The sequence below is a fragment of the Mustela lutreola genome, chromosome 5 (genome assembly GCF_030435805.1).
Source record: "Mustela lutreola isolate mMusLut2 chromosome 5, mMusLut2.pri, whole genome shotgun sequence".
Lineage (NCBI taxonomy): Eukaryota > Metazoa > Chordata > Mammalia > Carnivora > Mustelidae > Mustela > Mustela lutreola.
In genome coordinates this window covers 117,945,298-117,968,310 of record NC_081294.1, presented here as the reverse complement: position 1 = coordinate 117,968,310, position 23,013 = coordinate 117,945,298, and the positions used below count along the sequence as shown (strand labels likewise).

The 23,013-nt window shown below is 37.4% G+C and overlaps 1 long non-coding RNA gene across 1 annotated transcript; it reads left to right on the top strand.

The window, feature by feature from the left end:
- The first annotated feature begins 1,771 nt into the window (after nucleotides 1-1,771).
- On the top strand, nucleotides 1,772-22,879 carry LOC131832457 (uncharacterized). Its single transcript, XR_009354065.1, has 4 exons — nucleotides 1,772-1,954; nucleotides 8,877-8,946; nucleotides 11,388-11,495; nucleotides 17,368-22,879. It is a non-coding gene; the product is annotated as an uncharacterized LOC131832457 (long non-coding RNA).
- The last annotated feature ends 134 nt before the right edge of the window (nucleotides 22,880-23,013 follow it).

Genomic DNA, 23,013 nt, shown 5'->3' with positions numbered 1-23,013 from the left:
CTTAGTACCGTGTATCAGAAACCACATATGAGCCCAGAGACATGGAGCTCATTAAAAAAAAAAAAAAAAAAAAAGAAAGAAAAAGAAAGAAAAAACAAGAATGTCTGTAAAAGAAGCATAACCCATCAGTTTAACACATATTTTTATGTCATTCTCTACTGTTGTACACAAATTCCATTTTACTCATTTTCTTTACCTGTCAGGCTACTGAAGACATAGGGTTTCCAATCCCTGAATTATGGATGCTTATAACTCAGCTTTGGCAGACTTTCAATTTATATGAAAACTTCAATTTGATATTTTTTGTTTTGTTTTATTTTTATATTTCTTATAAGAAAAGGAGTGCATTTTTGAGATTAAAAAATAAGAAAACCAAGAAGAAACTTGAACTAGATGTCTTTCAAAATAGCTTCAGATTTTGAAGTTCATCATGAGTGGCTTTATGAGTGGCTCCTTATGAGAAAGGTCTCGAGTATTTAGTACATCTTTCAGGTCTCTAATATTGCCTTTATATAGAGAGGGATGCAGAAAATACAAGCAAAGAAGTGGTTAATGCCGTAAGGACTGAAAATAGTTCTGCCTTCAAATGCAGGAATCTCGGTAGGTTTCTTAAAATAGAATGTTGTTTTAAGAAAAAGGCCCACTGAAGACTAAGATTTACCGCTTTCAGTTTACCAGTGTGACAATAAACTCAAAAATTATTTATTAGTTTGGAAGTGTGTAGGGCTTCTTCTTCTGGCATTGTTTCTCTTCAGCCTTATTTCTTACGTCCTCTTACGTCTTATCTCTTACCTCCTCTTGAACTTTGACCTAAATATTTTCAGTACCTGGAAATATTGGTAATATTGGTAATATCATCTGGAATATTTCTCTCACCTCCTTCTCTTGACCAATTACCTTCTTAGATGCTCATCAGAAATCACTGTTTATCCCTAAGGGGAGAAGAGGTCTGATGTAATTCACAGGGCTGGTTGCTTCAAGAAATGGTGCTCTACCACGGACTTAAGGTTCAGTCTTAGCCTCTGGTAAACATTACGATGTGGCAGTAACTAGGCTAGCCTTGGTGAAAAGGAGCCCATGCATAGCTCCCACACATCCTGGCCACTCTTTTCATCATCCCATTGCCCAAGAACATTTAGGCACTGGAGTAGCAGAGGAACCAAGTTGGTTAATATCCACAAGACAAATCATTCTATTCATCTTCTTATTTAGCACTTATACTGTGGTGGGCACTTGTTGGTCCATAACTGAATAGCCAAGGCATTTCTTATTATTGATAAGTCCGTGTATAACTGTACTTCAGATTACTTTTCCTTCCATATTAGGTGAATGACCCAGTATACTGCTCTTATCTCTGCTTGCTAGTAAGATTTCCTTGAACATCATCCTCTAGACAAATTTAAGTGGAGGTGTCATGGAATGGTAGTTTAGTTTTAGCTACCACCAACATACATGAAAAAGTCCAAGTTTCTTTCTTCATTATAAGATTGTAAAAAAATCCCCACCTCCAGTAGGGCCACAGTTAGTTGAAGGAGAAGTGATGTATGAGCATGAAATAAAATACTATGAGGCATAGAGTTGGTTGGAGTCCATTCAGAGCTAGTCATGTAATGGGCACTGAGATAAGAGACAGGTGAGGTAGAGAGGACCTTACGTGTGCATGTGAAGTACCTGATACACACCCTCAGTGTCTCCACAGTGTCTGACTCCTGGCAGGCGCTAACGGTATTTGTGATTTTTATCACCAGGAGCATGATACCATCAACAGCAATGGAGGAAGTTAACTCTTCTGTGAAGTTAAGGAGAAAATCTTTGAAACCTTTTAAATGGAAGGAGCTGAAACTAAAATGGCTACAGTAGACTGGAAGAGAGAAAGAGGCAGTGGCAAAAACAGACTCAAGAGATGTAATAAAGAGGATCAAGTATGCCTGAGAGAATAAGGAAGGATGACAAGGTAAAAAATGAGGCAGGGGATTCTGGAAAGTTCTGAAGCACAATGTGAATATTTACATGACTTGGGAGACCGCTGGGAGACCTGAACAGTTGTGATAGTTCATTTTATGTCAACCTGACTAGGCTAAGGGACGCCCAGATAGCTAGTAAAACATGATTTCTGGGTGTGTCTGCGAGACAGTTTCCAGAAGAGATTAGCATTTGAATCAGCAAATGCTAAGTAAAGAAGATCCCCTCACCAAAGTTGGTGGGCATGATATAATTGGATAAGGGCTCCCAAAGAATAAAAATACACAGAAAGCCAAATTACCTCTGGAATGTTCATCTTCTGCCCTTGGACATTGAAACTTTCGGAACTTGGGCTTTCTGACCCTGGGGCTGGTAGCACTGCACCCCCTTCAGAGTGGAGGTTACATTGTCACCGCTCATGGTTCTCAGGCCTTCTGATTGGACCTGAATTATTCCACTGGCTTTCCTGGTTCTCCAGCTTGTGGACAGCAGCTCATGGGACTTCTTGGCCTCCATAATCATGTGAGCTAATTCATATAATAAATCTCCTGTTACTTCTACCTGTATTTATCCTATTGATTCTTTCACTGGAGAACCCTGACTAATACAGGAGTGTAGTGAGTACTAACATTTTTAAGACTGCTAATTTGCAGAGGACTAATTTGCAGCAGTTCTTATGGGTTGTAAGTGCAAGCTGTTGCAGTAAGAGCTGTGAACTTGAAATCTAGTGGTTGGTGTTTTAATCTTGACTTTGCCACCTAGAGCATTTTTCCTTAGCTGCAAATGTGAGAGATGGAATAGAAGGTCTTTGAGCCTCTTTCAGGCTTGATCATTATACAATGATGATTACAAATTAGAACCCTAGGATTCTGTGTATCCCAGTGAGACATCCTCAAAGTTTGACAAAAGGTAGAGTCACAGGGTATGCAGCTGTGGAAAGTGCTATATAAAACATAAAGTAAAATGATTAGATGTGCAAGTGATTAGATAGCTAAGTATCAGCTTGCAGAAATGTGATAGAGAAGATGATCTTACAGGGCATAGGGAAGAACTGTAAGAAGCTCCATTTTAATAGGGATGTTAGTGAGGCATTCCACTGGACCCAAATGAGAGAGAAAGTGAGCAACAGCAGGCAGATTTTGTTGATCTCTGCATGTCCATGTATCTGGTAGATAAATTCATGTGAGAAGATAAAGCTATTTAAAAATCCCAATTTAAGTATCTTAGATTGGAGTCTCATGAAACTTCCTTTACAAATGAATTGTATGATATGTTCTGGAATAGTGATTTAGTAATACAAAGTAAACAGCCACAACCAACACTGCCCCTCCCCCCATCCCTGCCAGCCTATCAGGGACTAGGGGAATTATAGTACGTAATTGAAGAAAGAAAGAATGCAAAAGGGAAATAGTTTAGTCTTGCTAATGTTGAAGTAACATGACAAAACTATTGTTTCACATAGAGATTCACATTAGTGACATATAAAATGATGGTTAGGAGAAAACTTAGTTTTTAATGCAACATTTCAGTATGCAAATTAAAAATGCCACAACTAGACCATCGCTTTTACTCCTTCTAAAACTGCTATTAGCTTGATTCAGGAGAAATTCTAACTATTCTCTCAAGGAATGGACACCAGTATAACCAGACTGGTCTTTACCTTGCGTGTAAATAAATTGATTAGCTGGCTATCATCTGACATTATCTAGCTATTTCCTCTTTTCATACTTTTGGTGCAATACGAGGTGAATTATATGGCATTTGCATATGAATTCAGGTTAGGCAGGATTAAATCAGAGATGAATTCAAACATTATTTTCACTCAAAAGTTGTGTCAATGATGGGATGGCAGATGACTTCAGTATGCAAATATTTTGGTTTTCATGGAGATAGGATGGATTCCAGCACAAACTACTTCCACCTGCAGAATTTTTCTCAATAAAAATATGGTCATGTTGTCTTTGGTCCACTTTCTTTATAAAGACACTCAATTTTCTTCACTTCACTATAATAGCCCTGAGAAGCATTCTCCATGACTAAGGTTAAGACGGAGGATACAGACATAATGCCATACTATAAAACTGTAGTTTTATCCATCTGGATCAACTTTCATGTTACTATTATCCATATGGGAAATTGCAAAGAAAGCAGAAATATGACTATCATTAGATTTATAAAATACACTGAAATAAAATAGAATAGGTTTTCTATCAACTTTTTTGTCATTCTGGACAAAGGAATGTGCCAATCATCCAACTATTTATATTTCCATATACAATTGATTACTCTTAGATATTTATATCTAGATATGTTGTCCTATGAAAAAAATCTTTCCTACTGGTCTAGTGTTATCTGACTCCTTCCCACAACTATGGCATATTGTAAATTGTCTGGAAGAGTCTAGTTACAATGTTTAGTCCTTTAATCTCACAGCAAACTGAAGGTTGATTTGACCCATACTAAATAAGGGTAGAAAAATAAAAAAGAAGACATTGGTGATAAACAGTGCTTAATTCCATTTTGCAGAAAACAATCAAGTCTCTTTCTGTAGGATAAAGCTGAAAATGGCAAAAGCTCACACAAATATACAGTGCTGTATCATTCTCAGGTTAATAAAAACAATTTATATGCAGGGTAGTGAACAAGAGGAAAGTTATGGAAAACATTTCTCACCCAAGGACAGTGTACCAGATGTGTTAAGACTTATGGGAGCAATCAGAGGTGACCAAGTCTCAGTGGCAGGCCTTATTAAGTTAGACAGTGACCCAGCACCTTCAACTTATTAAGCTGTCGAGAACTTCAGTGATTAAAACCAAAGAAAGGTCAGATACAAACCTTCAGAATGTCCCTGCACTGGTATTTTCTTATAGGCATTAGACCCTCATGGAAATGTTTCTCTTGACTTTAAAAAAATTAGGTATTTGAACTGGATGTATCCAAAGCTTGAGAGAAATTTAACTAGATGATGCTTCCTCAAGACTTCTCATATTAGTTTCTTAACTTGAATCCATGTCTAAAGAAGCATCCTTAGAAGGTTTTGTGTTTCATCAGAACTGAGGCCAGAAGAACAGATTCATGGTGATGTTAACATCTTCAGATAGGACCTAGAAGATGAGTGAGACTTATAGCCCCTGTTAGAGATACTGGGAATAAACTTTCAAAACCTTATAATTAATACATGTAAAAGTTAAAATTGGAAATTTAAATCCATTCCAAATCATATCCTATGCTTTATTTTTTTTATTTTTTTTATTTTTTTAAAGATTTTATTTATTTATTTGACAGAGAGAGATCACAAGTAGGCAGAGAGGCAGGCAGAGAGAGAGAGAGGAGGAAGCAGGTTCCCTGCTGAGCAGAGAGCCCGATGCGGGACTCGATCCCAGGACCCTGAGATCATGACCTGAGCCGAAGGCAGTGGCTTAACCCACTGAGCCACCCAGGCGCCCATATCCTATGCTTTAAATAGTGTATGGGTTTAGATAACTTTTCCCTGTCCTTTTCCTCTGTCTCCTTTTCTAAATGTATCTGTCCCTGTGTTATGATATTTAGGTACAGGAAACTCTGAATCCATTCACATGTAAATGTATAGGTATAGGGGCATCATTTATATGTAAATACATACTATTTATGTATCTAGGATAATGTTAAATATTAGGCTTTCTGTTGTCTTGGAATCTAAGCAGAAGTCTCAATTCCATATGCACCTGAACCCTTCAGCTCTAAGGCGGAAAGTTGTTACATCGTTTCTGCAGCACATGCCAAAGTATTGTGAAACTGGTTCTGCAAACTTGAGCCTGTTGTGGATCTGTAGGACCTGAAAGAGAAAAAAATAGGAAGGGCTATTTACCACTACAAACCTCCCACCTACCACCACCACTGCTCTCTACCGTATTTCCCTTACTTCCTTTCCAGGGAAGTTTGCCTTCAAGAGAAGAGTTTTACAGTTGCCTAGAGTTTGAAGGTCATAGGAAGGGGCCACTGCTCCTGTAGGGAGAATTCTGTAAGCAGCATAACAATGGAGAGGGCCCAGAGGAGAGTAACATGGAAGCACTCATGGTGCAAAGGGAAACTTGCCTCAGTCTTCTCACAAGGGACTCCACTATTTCACAGAACCACTTCCAGCACACGGGGCTATAGCAGAGGCCAAATTAACACTAATAGCGGTGCTGAAGGGAGGAAGGGTTGTATGGCAGCTAACTGGAAGAGGCTTCTGGAAGCCCCAAAATTCCCTGGAGAGGGAAAATCAGAACCCTTGCAGTACATTCCTCCCTCCTATTCCAGGATTTCACCGGGTTGGGGAGAAACTTAAATTTGCATCAAAATTTAGAGTTAGATGATACTTCATTAATTGGACTTTTATTATGGAAGTGCAACCTGAAAATTTGTGGGATCTGCCTTTGCACTAAGACATTTACATACAGTGCTCTGATAGGAGTATAAATACAAATACTATTTCTTGGAAAAGACATGGCATTTTACATTAATAATTCTCTCAGAAATTAATATTATTCGGTTTTTATCTTCCTATGAATTGATCTCTAAAAAATAATCAAAATTCAGACTATAGCATGCATCATGATATTACTTCAAATAATAAAAACACGGAAACAACTGTATCTAATAAGAGAATGGTCCAATACATTATGGAATATCAGTATAATGGAGAGAGATTACATAACCATTTAAATTGTTATTTTCAGAGATTAATATATGGGCAAATGCTTAGCATATAATGTTAAGTGAAAAAGAAAGATTCAAAATTATACATGAATTTTAATATCAATTTAAATATTTATGATTACATAAAATATGTATGCCTAAATAAAAAGATTGAAACAAAATATTAAGAAGTGTTAGAATCAGTTGGAGTATTGCTTTATTTGTGCCTTTTTAAATTTTCGAAGTTCTATTAAATGAGTATGTATTGCGGGACGCCTGGGTGGCTCAGTTGGTTAAGCAGCTGCCTTCGGCTCAGGTCATGATCCCAGCGTCCTGGGATCGAGTCCCACATCGGGCTCCTTGCTCCACAGGGAGCCTGCTTCTCCCTCTGACTCTTCCTTCCACTCTGTCTACCTGTGCTCGCTCTCACTCACTCTCTCTCTGACAAATAAATAAATAAAATCTTTAAAAAAAAAAAAAAAAATGAGTATGTATTGCATATATTATAATTGGAAGACACAAAATATAAAGTGATTTATTTTACTTATACAATAAGCAACATTTTTCCTATTATTTATGTTATTAATAAAGGTGGCATAACAGAACACATTGGAAATTCTGAATTCAATATATTTTATTCTATAAATTTAAAATCTTACTTTAATACTATGTTTTGACATGAGCAATGTAATTTTAAATACAAGATTTCATAGAAAACTTATGGATTTGCTGTCATTTCTTAAAAAGTATTTTTGAACACTTTTGTAATTTTTCTATCCAAAAAAAGAAAATTTTTTACTGATATAAATGATATTTTCACATATGGGTTTTTATTAAGATATTAGTTCATACTCCTTTAAGATATGTAGTTCCTATTCTATTTTTTATGCATCTTAAATTCCTATATTTCTAATATACTTAACACAAAGAATGATTCAGTTTTGGAATACAAATACTTAAACATGAAATTTTACAGTTAATATATGTGAGAAAACTTATAGATGATATTGTCTTCATTTGGAGACACAGATCTCACAACCATTTTTCAGATTCCTATCTGTTCCTTCTTTTTCTTTATCAGTATTCTCCCTGTGTTGTTTTCTCCTGGCTTTCTGACTTAGATGAAAATCCTCACCACATGGCTTCCTAAGTGGCCATCAAAAGGTTGTAAGATGCAAACTGGCACCTGAGGAGTTGACTGTCAGTGATGTGACCCTTGATGAAAGGGAAAAGGAGATTAGAAGGTGTCGGGCAAATAAATTCCTTTCCTTTTCTTTCTCTTCTTCATTGAGTCCTCAGAGGCTGGCTTTCTTCTTGCAAACCCTACAAACAAGTTTTGAGGGCTAAGTAACACAAAGACAAGTCAACCGGTCATCTCTGTGGTTCATTGTTAAGCAGAAACCAGTGTGGTAAACACATCGTGGTGGTGCACTGGTTTCTCCTACCTTTGCTTTGTTTCACTTTTCCTGTTACCTTCCCCAGCAGAGTGGACACCTCTCAAAATGTGCTAGCACCTTAATCCTTGCCTTATGCTTTCCTAGTTAGAAGAACCAGTTTATGACACTTTCCATGTGGGGTGACTTCTTTCCCTATCAGTTGACTTGGTATAGTTTGGGCCAAAAGTTTTGCTAATGCATCTGTCTTTGCTATTATTTTGATAACCTGAAAGGAAAAAAAAATGTATGATCTGCAGAATGGAAGCTTATTTCTTTAGACACCTGAAATCATGACTGAAAAGATGACTCTGTTGGCACCAATTTTTTAAAAAAGATTATATTTATTTATTTGCGAGAGAGAGAGAGAGCAAGAGCGAGTACAGGCAGGCCGAGTGGCAGCAGAGGCAGAGGGAGAAGCAGGCTCCCCACAGAGCAAGGAGCCCGATGTGGGACTTGATCCCAGGACATTGGGATCATAATCTGAGCCCAAGGCAGCTGCTTAACCAACTGAGCCACCCAGGTGTCCCTGTTGGAGCCAGTTTTAAGGTTGTGGGGATAATACCAGTATTCTGGTAGGAAGAGAGAAAGAGTTTCTTTAGTATAGTCCAGGGGGAAATGACTGCCTTCAAATTCATTATGTTCAAAGTTGCATAGCACAGTCCAGATTCTATCAGAATTGTGGTTTCCAACCCAGAAGTTGATCTCAAATGTTATCTGAGACTCAGTGAACAAACTAAGCCCCATGAGAGTAGAAGTGGATTTAATCTGGATTCTACTAGACAGGGCTATTTTATGTCTAAAAATCTTGATTCATCTCAGCAGGGGCCACAGATGGATTCAAGAAGATCATGGTGATGCAAGCGTGGCTATGTGGCGTGAGGTGAATGTGGTGAGAACTTTATCCTTTATACCGAATTCAGAATGAGAATGGACATGGACAATGGTGTTTGGAAGGAAGTCTATAATTTGGTGAATGAAAGTGCCTATGAGGTGTTAAAACAGAAAGGATAAATACATTTTCTATTGGTGTGTGACTTATCTGATTGAATCCACATTTAAAACAATATTTAGGTTCATCCAATATCAGTGATTAAAAAAAAGGTATATGGCATGCAGGATAAATTCTTCTGACCCTAAGTGCTCAAGGATTACCTTTTGTTATCATTAAGAACACAAGAGTAGATATATTTGACATTCAGAAGATAGAAAGCAACTATGATATCTGTGTTCTGTGCTAAGGAAATGTAGCTCCAATGTGAGTAACTGAGCCTTCAGTTACCATTCATATTCATGGATCATACTTTACCTATTTCTTTCTACAGCAGGAATTTGGGCCCATGGTAACAAAACATGCTAATAAAATGCTTGCATTTTAACGTACGAAAGAATTAAATTGACCACCATAATGTGCCAAAAAAAAAAAAAAAAAGGAAAATAAAGAAGACAATATAAAAAATTACATGGTTCAGTCTAAAACTAGGTAGAAATATGAGAGTGAATTTTCTCTAATGAAACAATTAGACTGTAAGTATCAGACAATGTTCCTTTTTATAATATGCTCTCTGTCTGAACAGCTGAAGTTCTGGGTTATATTTTTAAATAAGCCAATTGGTGATTAAAAAATAATAACTTTAATTTAGTTCTAAAATTATAAAATTAACATAATTTTTACTGTGGACCTTATGAATAGTAAAGAAAACCATATGAAGGGAAACAAAATTTGTAACACCTTTGGAAAATCATTGCTAATTTGTGTTTGTGCCCCCAAATTTTTTATATTTTTTTTACACAGATACATATTTCCAAAAAGATAATACTACATAGGCAATATTGCATTCTATGTGGGAGATTTTTTGTTGTTGTTCATCAGTTTTCTGTATATTTTCCAAAACTTTTCATATTCTTTGAAAACAATGTTTAATAGTTCATATTATTACTTTATATGTCTATAGCTTGACTTATTTACTCAGGAATTCATTTGTGGTTATTTAGGTGGTTTTTCCATTTTCTTCTCAGAAAGAATTCTGTATTCAGCATCCTTAAAAATACTCTTTTTTTTTTTTTTTTTTTGGTGAATCACCTATTATGGTTCAAAGAGAATACAAATGTAAAATTCTTTTGATATGTATTACTGAATTATTTACAAAAACTGGAGGTCAAAATGCTATTCCATGTATTTTCAATTTATATTTTGACTATTTATTGAAGTTTAACTTTTTTAATTTATTAGAAATTTTATCTATTATTTATGAGTCTTAATGCTTTTAATTATTTTTCTCCACAAGAATTCATCTTACATATTGGGTTATAAGAACTCTTTACATATTATATCTTTTTATGAGTGTGCTAGACAGGAATAAAGATGGAAGACAAATTACTTGTTTTCACAAGCTTATTTTGGCATACAAGACATAAAAAAAAAATCAGCAAACAAGGAAATAAGATATTTGGTTATTTCAGACAAAGATATTTCCTTTCATCTGATCTTTTAGATAGCAATAGGTGTAGTAGGATTGAGAAGGATGATGCCTTAGCTGTTGTGTGCAGAACATGGTAAGTTTCTCTGGTTCTAGAGTCTTTATCTTAAACACATATATATCATTTTATTGTTTTTCTTATTTAGCTCTTGCCCACTTCTGGTCAAATATCTTCCTTTGTATTTTATATTTTTTGTTTTTATGGATAAGATCTCTCTTTGCATTATGTTTCCTAATTGGCTATGGTAGGTGACTGACACTAGTTATGATATCTATAATTTGAGTTTTGGTGCCAAATGTTAAGATCAGGGTGAGCCAATTACCACAGGGTGCTACTCAAAATTTCCTATGATTGAGCTCCCAGGATTCAATCTTCCTAAGTTCCTAAGCTCATACTTAGTATAGAAGTGTCAGAGTTTAAGAACCTGATGATAACCACGAATCTTAGCTTTATTAGAAGTATTTATTTCTTATTTTTTATTTTTTTAAAGATTTTATTTATTTGACAGAGAGAGAGATCACAAGTAGGCAGAGAGGCAGGCAGAGAAAGAGAGAGGAAGAAGCAGGCTCCCCGCTGAGCAGAAAGCCCGATGTGGGGCTCGATCCCAGGACCCTGAGATCATGACCTGAGCCAAAGGCAGAGGCTTTAACCCACTGAGCCACCCAGGTGCCCCTATTAGAAGTATTTATGTCTATTGGTAGTTTATGTCTTGAAGTTGTACTATGAAACCAGCTATTTAACAAACACCTTGTGTTTTGCATCTAGTCAAGTTTAAGAAACTTTTAAAAGGTATTTATACATTCTAAAAATCCACTTACTATTACTCAAGTTGTTGAATTTCTTTTCTTGCAGGTTTTCACTTGAAAGAGAGTTGATTCATCGTGATTAGACAATGGTGAATGAGACTGAGGAGCTGTCTCTGCTTCCTGACTTCTCACTTGACCAGAGAGGATGTGAATGGTTTGTATGAAGGGGGTTGAGTGACTGTTACTGTGGGAACAATCCCTAGGAATGATCTTGTCTTCCCATCTGACTATCTACAGTGTATATCTATGACACTAATTACTACATAGGGTCCCTGACAGATCACATTAGTTCAGGGAGAACATAAGAATCAAGGAAAACATTCTCATATCATTTTCCTGAAAATCTGCCTATGGTTTGCCAGTAAAGTTTTGGGACTTCTTTTCCCTAGACACTCAAAAATTTAAACTACAATGTTATATTAATATAATATACTAATATTCCTTGGTATAATTATTTTTTTCCTACTAAATTTGAAGATTTTGAAAGCTTTGTGTCTTGGGATCAAGCCTATAGGCTTGTTATTATATTTTTTCTCAGGTTTGACTGAAAAATGGTTAAGTAGGAGAATGAAAAAACATTGATGCCAAGGGTTTCTTTTCTTTTCTTCTTTTTTTCCCCTCTATTCACAGAAATCCCACTTAGGGGAGGGATAAATGTTTCTCTTTAACAGCCAGCCCAAACCATGACCAAACACCCCCCATATACAAATCACTTCCCATGTTCCCACATCACTGCACACTTGACTGTCACTGTGCCCGTGCTGTGATTTTTAAATTATTTATCGATCTGACTTTTCTTTACTGGATTATAACTCCAGAAAGGTAAGAACTTGGTCTTATTTTTTCATTGTGTCTTCTTCACACCACTGTACAGGGCAAGGCATATGGTAATCGCTTATTGAGTGAATCAATAATCCATTGAATAATCATTTTATTTTGTTCTCACATTGCTTCTGAACTTGATCAACAGCAGAGTCTGCCAAATGCTTTTATAAGCTATTTTAATTCTATATCAAGTTATGAAAACTTAAACAATTTTCTGTTAAAAAATAAAATGTTTGTTTTCACTGTGCTTCTCTTCAACTTACAGAGTAAATTCATGTTTCGTTTGATGAGTAAGTGTATTTAGACATTTATCTGGCACACTTGAATAAACTCCTCTGAGATGATAGATCAGTGTACAGTTTTTAAAGTAATAGTATAGCATGTGGAATTTACTCTGACAGCTTCTAGCAGCAGTAGTAGCTAAAACTCAGTAGACGTGTAGCATTTACTCTGTGCCAGTCTAGGAGTGAACTTAAAACTATTTGCCAGGCATGATTTAAGGACTTTGGATATATTAATTTGTTTAACCTTGTTCATCGTTCTGTGAAGTTGGTATTATTACTCCCATTTTACATATGACAAAATTAGAGCAGGGAGAAGTTAAATCCAATACACAAGGTTATGTGGCTGGTAAGTGGAAGAGTGACTATGAGACAGCCACCTGGCTTCACAGCCTGCGTCCTGACCTCTATGCCAATGACTCTGCTAGTTTAGATCCCATTTCGAACACAATGCTGAGGAAGAAAAATATGAAGGGATAAAGAAAAAGGAATCGCAGAAAGGTAACTTACCTGGAGATTCAACAGCATCCACATGGGTTTCAGAGAATTTTATTGATAGTAAAAGTCTCTTAGATTCTGAATCAGATGCTCACATTCAAAACAAAAAATTCTGAGATGAAAAAGCGTCACCCAAAGTGCCCACTGCAGTCTGTAATGGCCAAACCAAATCCAAAACCTTTGAACAAACAGCCCTGTGTGATCTGCAGTGTTCTTTCATGTACGAGTGGGAATTTTTCAGCCAAGACTAATTAATTAGTGCTAGTTAAGAAAGACTGCCCACCTGGGTTTTCACTCCTCTTCACACCCCCAAATCTCCCTGAATCTTGGCTACGAGAAAGGGGTACCTGAGGCTGCCAGCCCATCCTTTGTGCCTTTCAGTTTGTCCCCTGCCATCTGTCTGGCATCGTCACCACCTCTCACCCCAAACCCGCCCCTCCAGCTTTCAGGCAGCCTGACTGGCCGAGTCATTCTTTCAAAGTCACTTCGGCTTCTGATTTTCTGAGGTTAGGAAAACAATGAGATTTTGAAGATTTTTAATAAAAACATTTGACTGAAACAAAGTCATCCATTTTGTCATGGGCCTGAATAAGATAGAAGCGAAGCAGCAATTGTTTTAAAGGGTGGTAGGGAAGAACCTTCTTACCAGGGTTTCTGGGTCGCTAGTGGGTTAAGCCTCTGTCTTCGGCTCAGGTCATGATCTCAGGGTCCTGGGATCGAGCCCCCCATTGGGCTTTCTGTTCAGCACGGAGCCTGCTTCCCCTTCTCTCTCTGCCTGCCTTTCTGCCTACTTGTGATCTCTCTCTCTCTGTCAAATAAATTAAAAAAAAAAAAAAAAAAGAAAGAAAGAACCTTCTTACCTGACAACTGTATAACTGTATTAACCAGAAACCTTCATTCAGGTATGGTCTGAAAGACCATATTGTTACTTCAGAAGGGGTACCATCAAATTGTACCAGACATTATATTACATTCATACAAACTGATGTCAGCTTGGGAGGAACTTGTGTTTCTTGAGGGTTTGTGTGGCAGGTGCCTTATGCATACTACTTCACTTGATCCTCAGTAATAGGGGCGGTAGGTGCTATTTACCTACCTTAGATAGGTGTGATCATATCTTCTCACAGATTGTAAAATAAAAACAAACAAACAAACAAACAAACAAAAAAAAACCCAAACAGAAATATTACATACTATTTCTCCAGTCTCAGAGTCAGTAGGTTGCAAAGATGGAATTTGATATAAGTAGTTTTTGGCTCCAAATGTCAAACTCCTTCTATAATACGATTCTAAAAGAAAAAAAAAAAAAAGATTTAATTTAATTAAAAAAGGACTAGAGAAGCAACCAGGGACAGTGCCTGGAGAGGGCAGTCCTGGCTGGGAAATTCTGGGAAGCCAGAGGGTAACATAAAATCTAAGAGTCTCTGAATGTTGACGAATAGGTAAAGAATAAAACATCCTAGGAAAGTCAAGGATGTTCCCTCCTTTGCAATACTTCTGAACGCTTGCTGTTCATGGCTGGCTAGAGTCAAACACTAGAAAGGAGGTCAAAGTGGATGTTACAGTGAAGAAATCCCAGTTATTTTTTAAAGATTTTATTTATTTATTTGAGAGAGAGAAGAGGAGGGGAGTAGGGGAAGAAGCAGAGGGAGAAACAGACTCCCCATTGAGTGGGGAGTCCTATTTGGGGCTGGATTCCAGGACCCTGAAGTCATGACCTGTGCCAAAGGCAGATGCTCTACTGACTGAGCCACCTAGGTGCCCTGAAGAAACCCCAGTTTTGAAGATCTGTTTGCCTACCTCTATTCATAAGACTCTAAACTTCTAAATTTGCACCGCCTCTTCTAAAGGTGTTGTTTAAAAGCTATTGTCTGCTACCAGATGAAAGACAGTGAAGAGAGTAATGATGGAAATGGAAGTAGTTGTTTGAGATATTGGGATGGTAGAATCCACAGGATTTAGGATCTGTTGGAATGTGATGGAAGAGCAGCTATGTAGGCCACCAAGGAGGCCTGGAGTTGTGGAGCTGGAGGTGAGGTGGAGGTGAGGAGGGTGTGGGGTCTGTGTGTGGTGCTGGTAGGACATCTTGGTGGAGACGATCAGAAGGGAGTTTTGCAGTGGCAGAAAGCTTGTCCTTGTAGGCTTAAAAATGATAGTTGAAGTCAGGCTTCTACAGGTGACTCTTCTGGGAAAGAAGAGAGACTAGGTAAAGGGACCAAGGACAGAAACTTTGGAAACGTCTGTTTAGGGAGCAGGAAAAGAAATAACAGTCCAAAAAAGCAGTCTTAGAGCAATTCGAGAGCAGCAGCATGGAAGGCTCCGGAGGAGAGCTATGATGAAAAAGATCCCACAGAGCAGTTCAGGGGGAAGAAGGAAGAGAAATATCTTCCATTCGGCAGATTATTATCACACCTCGGAGAAAGCAGTTGAGTAGATCAGTGGAGCAAATGGGAGAAGAAAAAGTGAGGAAATGGAGACTCCTCTTCTGAGAATGAGCTTTTGAGAAATTTAGCCGGGAGGGAGCACAGGGGCAGAGCGGCGGTGTGATGGGAACGTGATCTAAGGAGCTAGGGGCGGGGAAGCACGAATGAGAGCAAGAGAGCAAGTCAGAGAGGAGGAGAGGCAGGAGATCCAGGGACAAGCTCTCAGAGCATGTGAAAGGGCTGGAATGAGGTCACCGCTGAATGAGCACTGAAATGACTTCTTCACCTGCAAGGGGAGGGAGGGAGAAGATCGAGGAAGAAGCTGAAGAGTTTGGGGAGAAACAGGAGAGACTGAGGAACTGGTTTTGATCTCACTTAAGTAGAAAGTGGAATTATTTGCAGAAAATAACTGCGGGTTGGGGCTCTGCTCTGAAGGGACTGGAACAACCTTTCGCAAATTCAATCAGTTCAGAGACAAATGAGAGCATTGAACAGTAGTAGCCGGCCATGAGCGGCTGGTTTCTGCTGAGCCCGTGGTGGAACCCGTTGTGTTGTTGTAGAGCTCTCTCTAGAAGAAATTGGGAGTCCAGGAGCAGAAGAAGGGGCCTGTGAGCTTTCCCTGAGGTAGTTAATCAGCATACCCCTTGTTTCCTATTGTTTACAAACGTCTTTTCAGTACTTTCAAAAACCCAGCAAATGTTCTTTATTTTCTTTATCTTTATTGCCCTCACCCACCAACTCCAACCACCCTTATCTGCCTCAGAGGTTTCAATACATTGGTCAGAATCTTTCTCCCTCACATTTGATATCATCTTCCCATTTTTTTCACAAGATCCATCTTAATAACCTCATTGTTTCCAAGTCTCTTCTTGACTTCCTCAGTTCTGTTTAACTGCATCTCATTCCACCTAAACATCCTAAGAGCACACCTGTACTTCTGCTACAGTCACTTTTCACAGCTGCTTCTCCGAACACAGTCTTGAACTGCGGCATCAGCTTTAAGAATCTCGGTGAGAGAGTAGAAATTTAAGTGGAAGGTAAATTGGCATATATTTTAAGCTGAAAGAATAATAATGATTCTGCAGGACAGATTCTTCTATATCCCCGAATCTCATATGTTCTTTTTCTCTGAAGGACAGTATGTAAGTCTGCTGATTAATGAATGTTAAGTGAACACCTCCAGTTTTTAAAATGCCCCTTGAGTTTTAATATGAAGATTACATAATCCGTCAAATAATGGTCACCATTTAATGAATATATTTACACTGACATAGGCATTCCATGAACATTCTGTCAACTTTTCATAGCTGTATTTCCGAAATATGAAAGTCCTCTAGCTACTCATTACCATAATTGCTATTTGATCAGTAGCATGACTCCAAACTATAGATTTACTCTGGGGTTCTTATACAGGTAAATTTCCACATATTACTTTGAAAGTGTATTTAAAAGAGAGTGTAAACATTTCTAGAATTTAAGTCATCTTCAAGAACTTAAAGTTGCTATATATCGAATGGTATAGAATGACTTTTTTTCAAAAGGTAGGGTCTTTATAGCTGTTCAGTTAGAATTCCAGCTGTGGGATCGTGACAGTTCAAGCCAAAGTTTTCATAAGTCTCAGTTTCTTCATCTATAAAATTGGAAAATAATAGTTTCATACAGATAACATCAGACTGTTGTTAAAACAATTAAATGAAGTAAGACATATATGAAACATAGTAACTACTCAATACATACCAGGTAATATTATTACTATTATAGTTACAATTGTATCCCACTAATATTCTTGAAAAATATTCCTAAGCACTAGTTAATTTCACAGGCCTTCAGAATGTTCCCCTGAAATAACATGTAAGGGCATCCTGATTAAATAGGTTTAATAACATATATAATTTTATTGATGCTTCAGTTATCACGAGAGGAAACTAATTCTTTGATAGTATAGATTCTATTTTTCTGATGCTAAAAAAAAAATCCACATTTTTTTCCTTCTCTCTAGGTGGCAAAAAGGAAAGAGATCCTGATATTTTGATACCGACATCCCTCCACTCCAGTTCCCATCCTGGCTTATTTCATCAGTGAACTGGTTTGCAGATCCATGGTCTGGAGGCTGGCTGCTTCCACTCCCTTGGTGCTTTCATCCTCCTCTCCCACCATCTCATGAAGATCCCCCAGGGGTGCTCTGTTAGGAACTGGGTTGTCATCCTCAAATTGGCATGGCTGCATTCAATAGCATTGCTTCTGGTGATGTGTTTGTTAGCGGGCTGTTTGCTAATAATACCTGATGAAGTATCACCACCATTAAGCTTCTTGAAAATGAGCGTGATGTGCTGTGGAAACTCTGGGATTAGGGTACATAGTAATGATGAAGTTTGGTTCCAGACCAGCTGTTTGTGACAAAGGGCTAGGGAGTTGAGACAGTCCTGAGCTACACTCTGTGCAGAAAGAGAAGATGCAAAGAAATCATCTCTCCGATGCAGATTTCTTTCTGATCTCAGTGACAGTTTACCCCAAGGGACTCAGAGGCTGGAAATCTTTTTGTAATGAGCATTTTGCTTGTCTCACAACTCCAGAATAAAGTTAGCACCTTAACTAAGGGGTAGAGTTTATCAAAAAGGTTAAAATCAGTGTAAAGTAATAAATTAGAGAAAGTTGCCTCCAATTTTCTGCAGTTTATAACTCTAAAAAGCTTAAGACCAGTGGCTTTCTAAACAAAACAAAAAAGAGGAATACATCAGAATTTCTTGAGAAGGTTGTTAACAACTCAAATTCTAGGTGTTTCCCCTAGAGATTCTGATTCAGTGGGCTCCATACAATGTCTACAACACTATGTTTTAGCATATAACCCAGTCAGTTCTGACTCGGGTGGTCTTAAGAAAACTCCTTGTGAGGCAATGACACAGACTTCCCAGAGACCTAGAATTTAATCTTTATTTTTTCTTTCTCTTCCTTTCTGTTCTCTTCCTCCTCCTCCCCCTTTCTTCTTCCTTAAAGACTTATTAGAGAGAGAGAGAGAGAGAGAATGGGGGAGCACGAGCCAGAGGGAGAGAAAGGGAGAGAGAACCTCCAGGAGACTCCCCACTGAGCGAGGAGCTGGACACAGCGGTTCGATCCCGGAACCCTGAGATCATGACCTGAGCCGAAATCGAGAGTTAGATGCTTAACTGACTGAGCCACCCAGGCACCCCTAGAATTTAATTTTTAGCTGCCATTGTACCCTGTTGTATTCAGACAATGAAATCCACATGAAAATGCTCTCCCAAGTTTCTGTTCTCTTTCCATGCATGGATTCATGTTTCCACTTGTCAGTTTGATCACACTCCTTCACTTTCCATGTCAAATTGCTGGCGGTTTTGCATTCGTTCTCCGGGTCCATTCTCTACCCATCTAATCCACCTTGTGTCCAGGAGGCCAGTCTCAAAATACTGTATCTAACAGTGTCCTTTGCCTTCAGGAGGCCGGTGGAGAGTGAAGGCAGCATTTATGTTTCTGTGCTCCCTTCTAAAGAAGTCTGTCAGTGGCTGAATTTCTCTACTAAAGCATTGACTAGGAGGCATCATACTATAGGTCAGGCTGGATTCTGGTAACTGCCCCCTTCCCTTGCCCTTCAGGCCTAGAAGACTTCTAGTTTCTTAAGATTGTCTAATGGTACTTCCCTAGCTCTTGTTGGTTTTATGGAACTCTATTTGTACATTGTGAGAGTCCTATGGTTAAACCCTTTTCAATGATTCCTTTTGAGTGTGGCATGCTTTTCCTGAGGGAACCCTGACCAACAATTTAAGTAGCTTTATACTAGTTTCTGAGAAGGTCATGGAAAATAAAGCATGGTCAGAAATGATCATTCTGAACTGGGGTAAGTACTGTGTAGAAGACGTATAGAGCAATAAGTGAACAAAGTTGAAAGGAAAAAGGTATTTGTCCTGGCCATTGGGAAGAAACTTATAAATGAGATGACATTGCTGTAGGGTCGGAATATTATTTAGAAAGTCCTTAGGTGGGAAAATGGAAGGAAAGCCATCTGCAGAGCTCCCCTGTATGCTGTTTACCATCAGACTCCCTGAAGTCACTATTGTCTCTCACAAGAGTCAATGCTATGCTATTCTCTTATTTCATCTTCCTGCAATCGATTCCCCAACACATCAGAGGTGTGATCTTTATAAAACATAATTAGGATAATGTGAACATATATGTGCTTATAAGTAAAAGAATCATATTTCTAAGTTCTTTGCAGCTAAACCTCAGAATGCATAGAAGGTAGACGCAGTCATCAAAAATAACGATGCACATAATCCAAGGCCTTAAATACTGCACAGTCACGGAAGGGTTTAGAATAGAAAGGTGATATGGTCAAATCTTTATCTCTGGAACTCTGGAAACAATACAAAAAATGAACTATAGGAAGAAGAGACTAGAAGAAGGAAAAACTTATTAGGAGCCTCTTCTCACATGATAGGATACTCACTGATCTCGTAGAAGTGATTCCGGTATCCATTGGAAATATTCTCTGAAACTGATCATTTTCCACAACATTATCTTCTGGTAAAGAGTATGAAAATCCCTAGTGACAATTCACACCTAAGATTCCACAATTGCCTAGGCCTATTGTCCCGAGATAGTGTAAAATTCTAAATTGCTTTAATGCTCTATTATAGGGAAAAAAATTATCATAAAAGAATATTCAAACTTCAAAATTTTTCTCAGCAATCTGATCATTATACCCTAATTCTACTTTTTAAAAACATCTTCTTTTACTCTTTCTTCAAATATATATTACTAAATTACATTATGTATTTTTCCAATAAATTTTGGCATAGATATTGAGTACATATTGTGATCCTGGAAATTTAGGACATTATTTTTTGATGGAAAGGCCTGAATGTAAAATATTGAGCATGATTTATTCTTGAGCACATTTCATTATTTACTTAAAAATAAATATAGAGAGGGCACCTGGGTGACCCAGTCAGTTAAGCATCTGTCTTTGGCTCAAGTCATGATCCCAGGGTCCTACGATTAAGCCCTGCTTTGGGCTCTCTGCTCAGCAGGGAGTCTACTTCTACCTCTACCCATGCCTCCTGCTTGTGATCTCTCTCTTACTCTTTCTTTCAAATACATAAATAAAATCTTAAAGAAATAAACATGGAGAAAGTTCCTATAAATTTACTTTCCATATAATGGAAAATAATATCACATTCACTGTCAAATTTCCTTAAATAAAACTGATTTTATATGATTAACAACACAAAAGCAAAGTATTGGAAGAGGTGAAAGGCAAAACAAAATTTAACTACTCCCATTTTGTGCTAGAAAGTCTTCTCATATGAAACTGTTTTTTCATTCTTTTTTTGTGTGTGTATGTGGCTTTTAAAAGCAATCTTTATTAATATTCAACTGACATATAATAAGCTGAATATATTAAGGTAAACAACTTGAAAAGTTATCACACATGTATACACTCATGAAACTACCATCAATCAAGATGATGAACTTATCCATCAGGGATACAAATTTTCTCATGACTCCTGGTGATCTCTTCTTCCCAACCTTCCTTGACCTCTACATTGACCTCCCCAAAACAAATCTGTCTTCTGTCACTATAGATTAGTTTATATTTCCTAGAATTTAACATAAATGGCATCATACAATTTTTGTCTAGCCTCTTTCATTAGCGTAATTATTTTGAAATCCATCCATGGTGTAGAGGAAAGGAATACTTTGTCCCTTTTTATGGATGAGTAGTAGTCCATATTGATACAGTAGAGTTTATCTTTTTACATATTGATGAAAATTTGGATTCTTTTCATTTTGGAGTTTTTATGAATAAAACTTCTATAAATAATTATGTCTAAGTCTTTGCATGGGCATATACTTTTGTATCTCTCAGATGAACCCAGGAATGGAATGACTGGATCATATGGTAGTTATATTTTACCTTTTTATCACATTATCAAATTGCCCTCCAAAGCATTTAAATTCCCACTAGTTCCCATTTAAATTCCCACCAACAGTGTATGAGAATCCCAGTTCCTACAAATAATTGCCAACACTTGATGTTCATTTTTAAGTCTTTTTTCATCTCTATAAGTTTGATTCAGGTATTCTTACATCCTTATATCCCCACCTTTTTGGACATATGTTTTGATAAACTATCTTAATTTTAACATCTGTGTCAGCTCAGGGTTGATTTCAATTGCTGGTTTTCCTCTTTATGGGTCTTCTTTTCTTCCTTGCTCATATGATTGGTATTTTTTATTAGATGCCAGACATTATTTAACATCGTTGGTTGCTGGATATTTTTGTTTTCCTATAAATATTTTTGTGTCTTATTTTGTAATGCAGCTAAATTACTTACAAACAGTTTGGTCCTTTGATGTTTTTGTTAAGACTTAGTGGCCCAAATAATTCTCAGTATAAGGAACTCCACTACTGAGGCAAGATCCTTGTAATGATTCTGTCCAATGCCCTGTGAATCTTGTTTTTCCAGGCTGGTCCTGTGGGCGTGTGGGCACTGTTACCTTTACTCCTCTTGGATGCCTCTTTCCCCAGCCTTGTCTGGTTTCCTCAGAGCATGAATTGCTCAGAACCCCAGGGAATACTTGAGGCCAATGCTCCACAGGTCTCCAGGGTTCTCTTCCTGGAGAGAACTAGTTCCCTGATACTCTGTCTTGTGAACTTTAGCTGCCCTCGTCTCTCTGGTGTCTCAGCTCCATCTTCTTAAATTAGGTAGTTTCCTGATTTCCCCTAACTCCCCATATCTCTACCAAAGGCCAGAAACTCTTTCATAGCTACGATACGGGCAAAAGGTCTGTCTCATTTGTTTCCTGTCATCAAAGATCACTGCTCTTTTTCTATCTGATGTCCAACATCTTGAAAACAATTGTTCATTTCTTTGTTTATCTCATATAGAAGGGTAGTTCTGGCCCTGTGACTTTATTTTGCCCAGAAGATGAAGTTATCTGTTACAATGCATAAGGTTTGTTTAAAAAAATTTTTTTTTGTATTATGTATTTTATTTAAATTTTTAAAAATTTCTTTTCAGTGTTCCAGAATTCATTGTTTCTGAATTCCAGTGCTGGTTTTTTTTTGTGTGTGGTGTTTTAAATTTAAGTATATTGCAAGTGTCTTGGTTTTCCAGAAAAATTACTTTATGTATCAGGAAAAGGAATTTAATTGTGAAGCATATCTATGGCTCCAAGCCTAATTTCACAAAATGTTAGAGATGATGAAATAGTGATTTTTTATGTTATTGAAGAAAGTTTCAGATATGTTCTCTGAAATAGTCTTACTGTTTCTTCTTTTCAAAAACGTCATCATTAACATAAGATATATTTAAGTAAAAGCTGTCTAGACTGTAATCACTTACATGACGATGTTGACTTTAACCATAAACATTTATTATTGGAATACACACCTGGCCTTGATACTGTTACATTTTAGAACATAATGGAATTGCCACCTCCTACTCTGAAAGAGCCATCTGTATCTCTTGACAAGTAAAAAGAACCATGCCCACAAGGACAGGTTCTTAGGACATCGCATAGCCCAGGCAGGTATAATGCACTAGTTTATGTGAGGCACTTTATGTCTCTGAGACCATTTGAGTAAATTTTATAAATGGCGTCTTGTTAAGGTCCTCATTACTCTG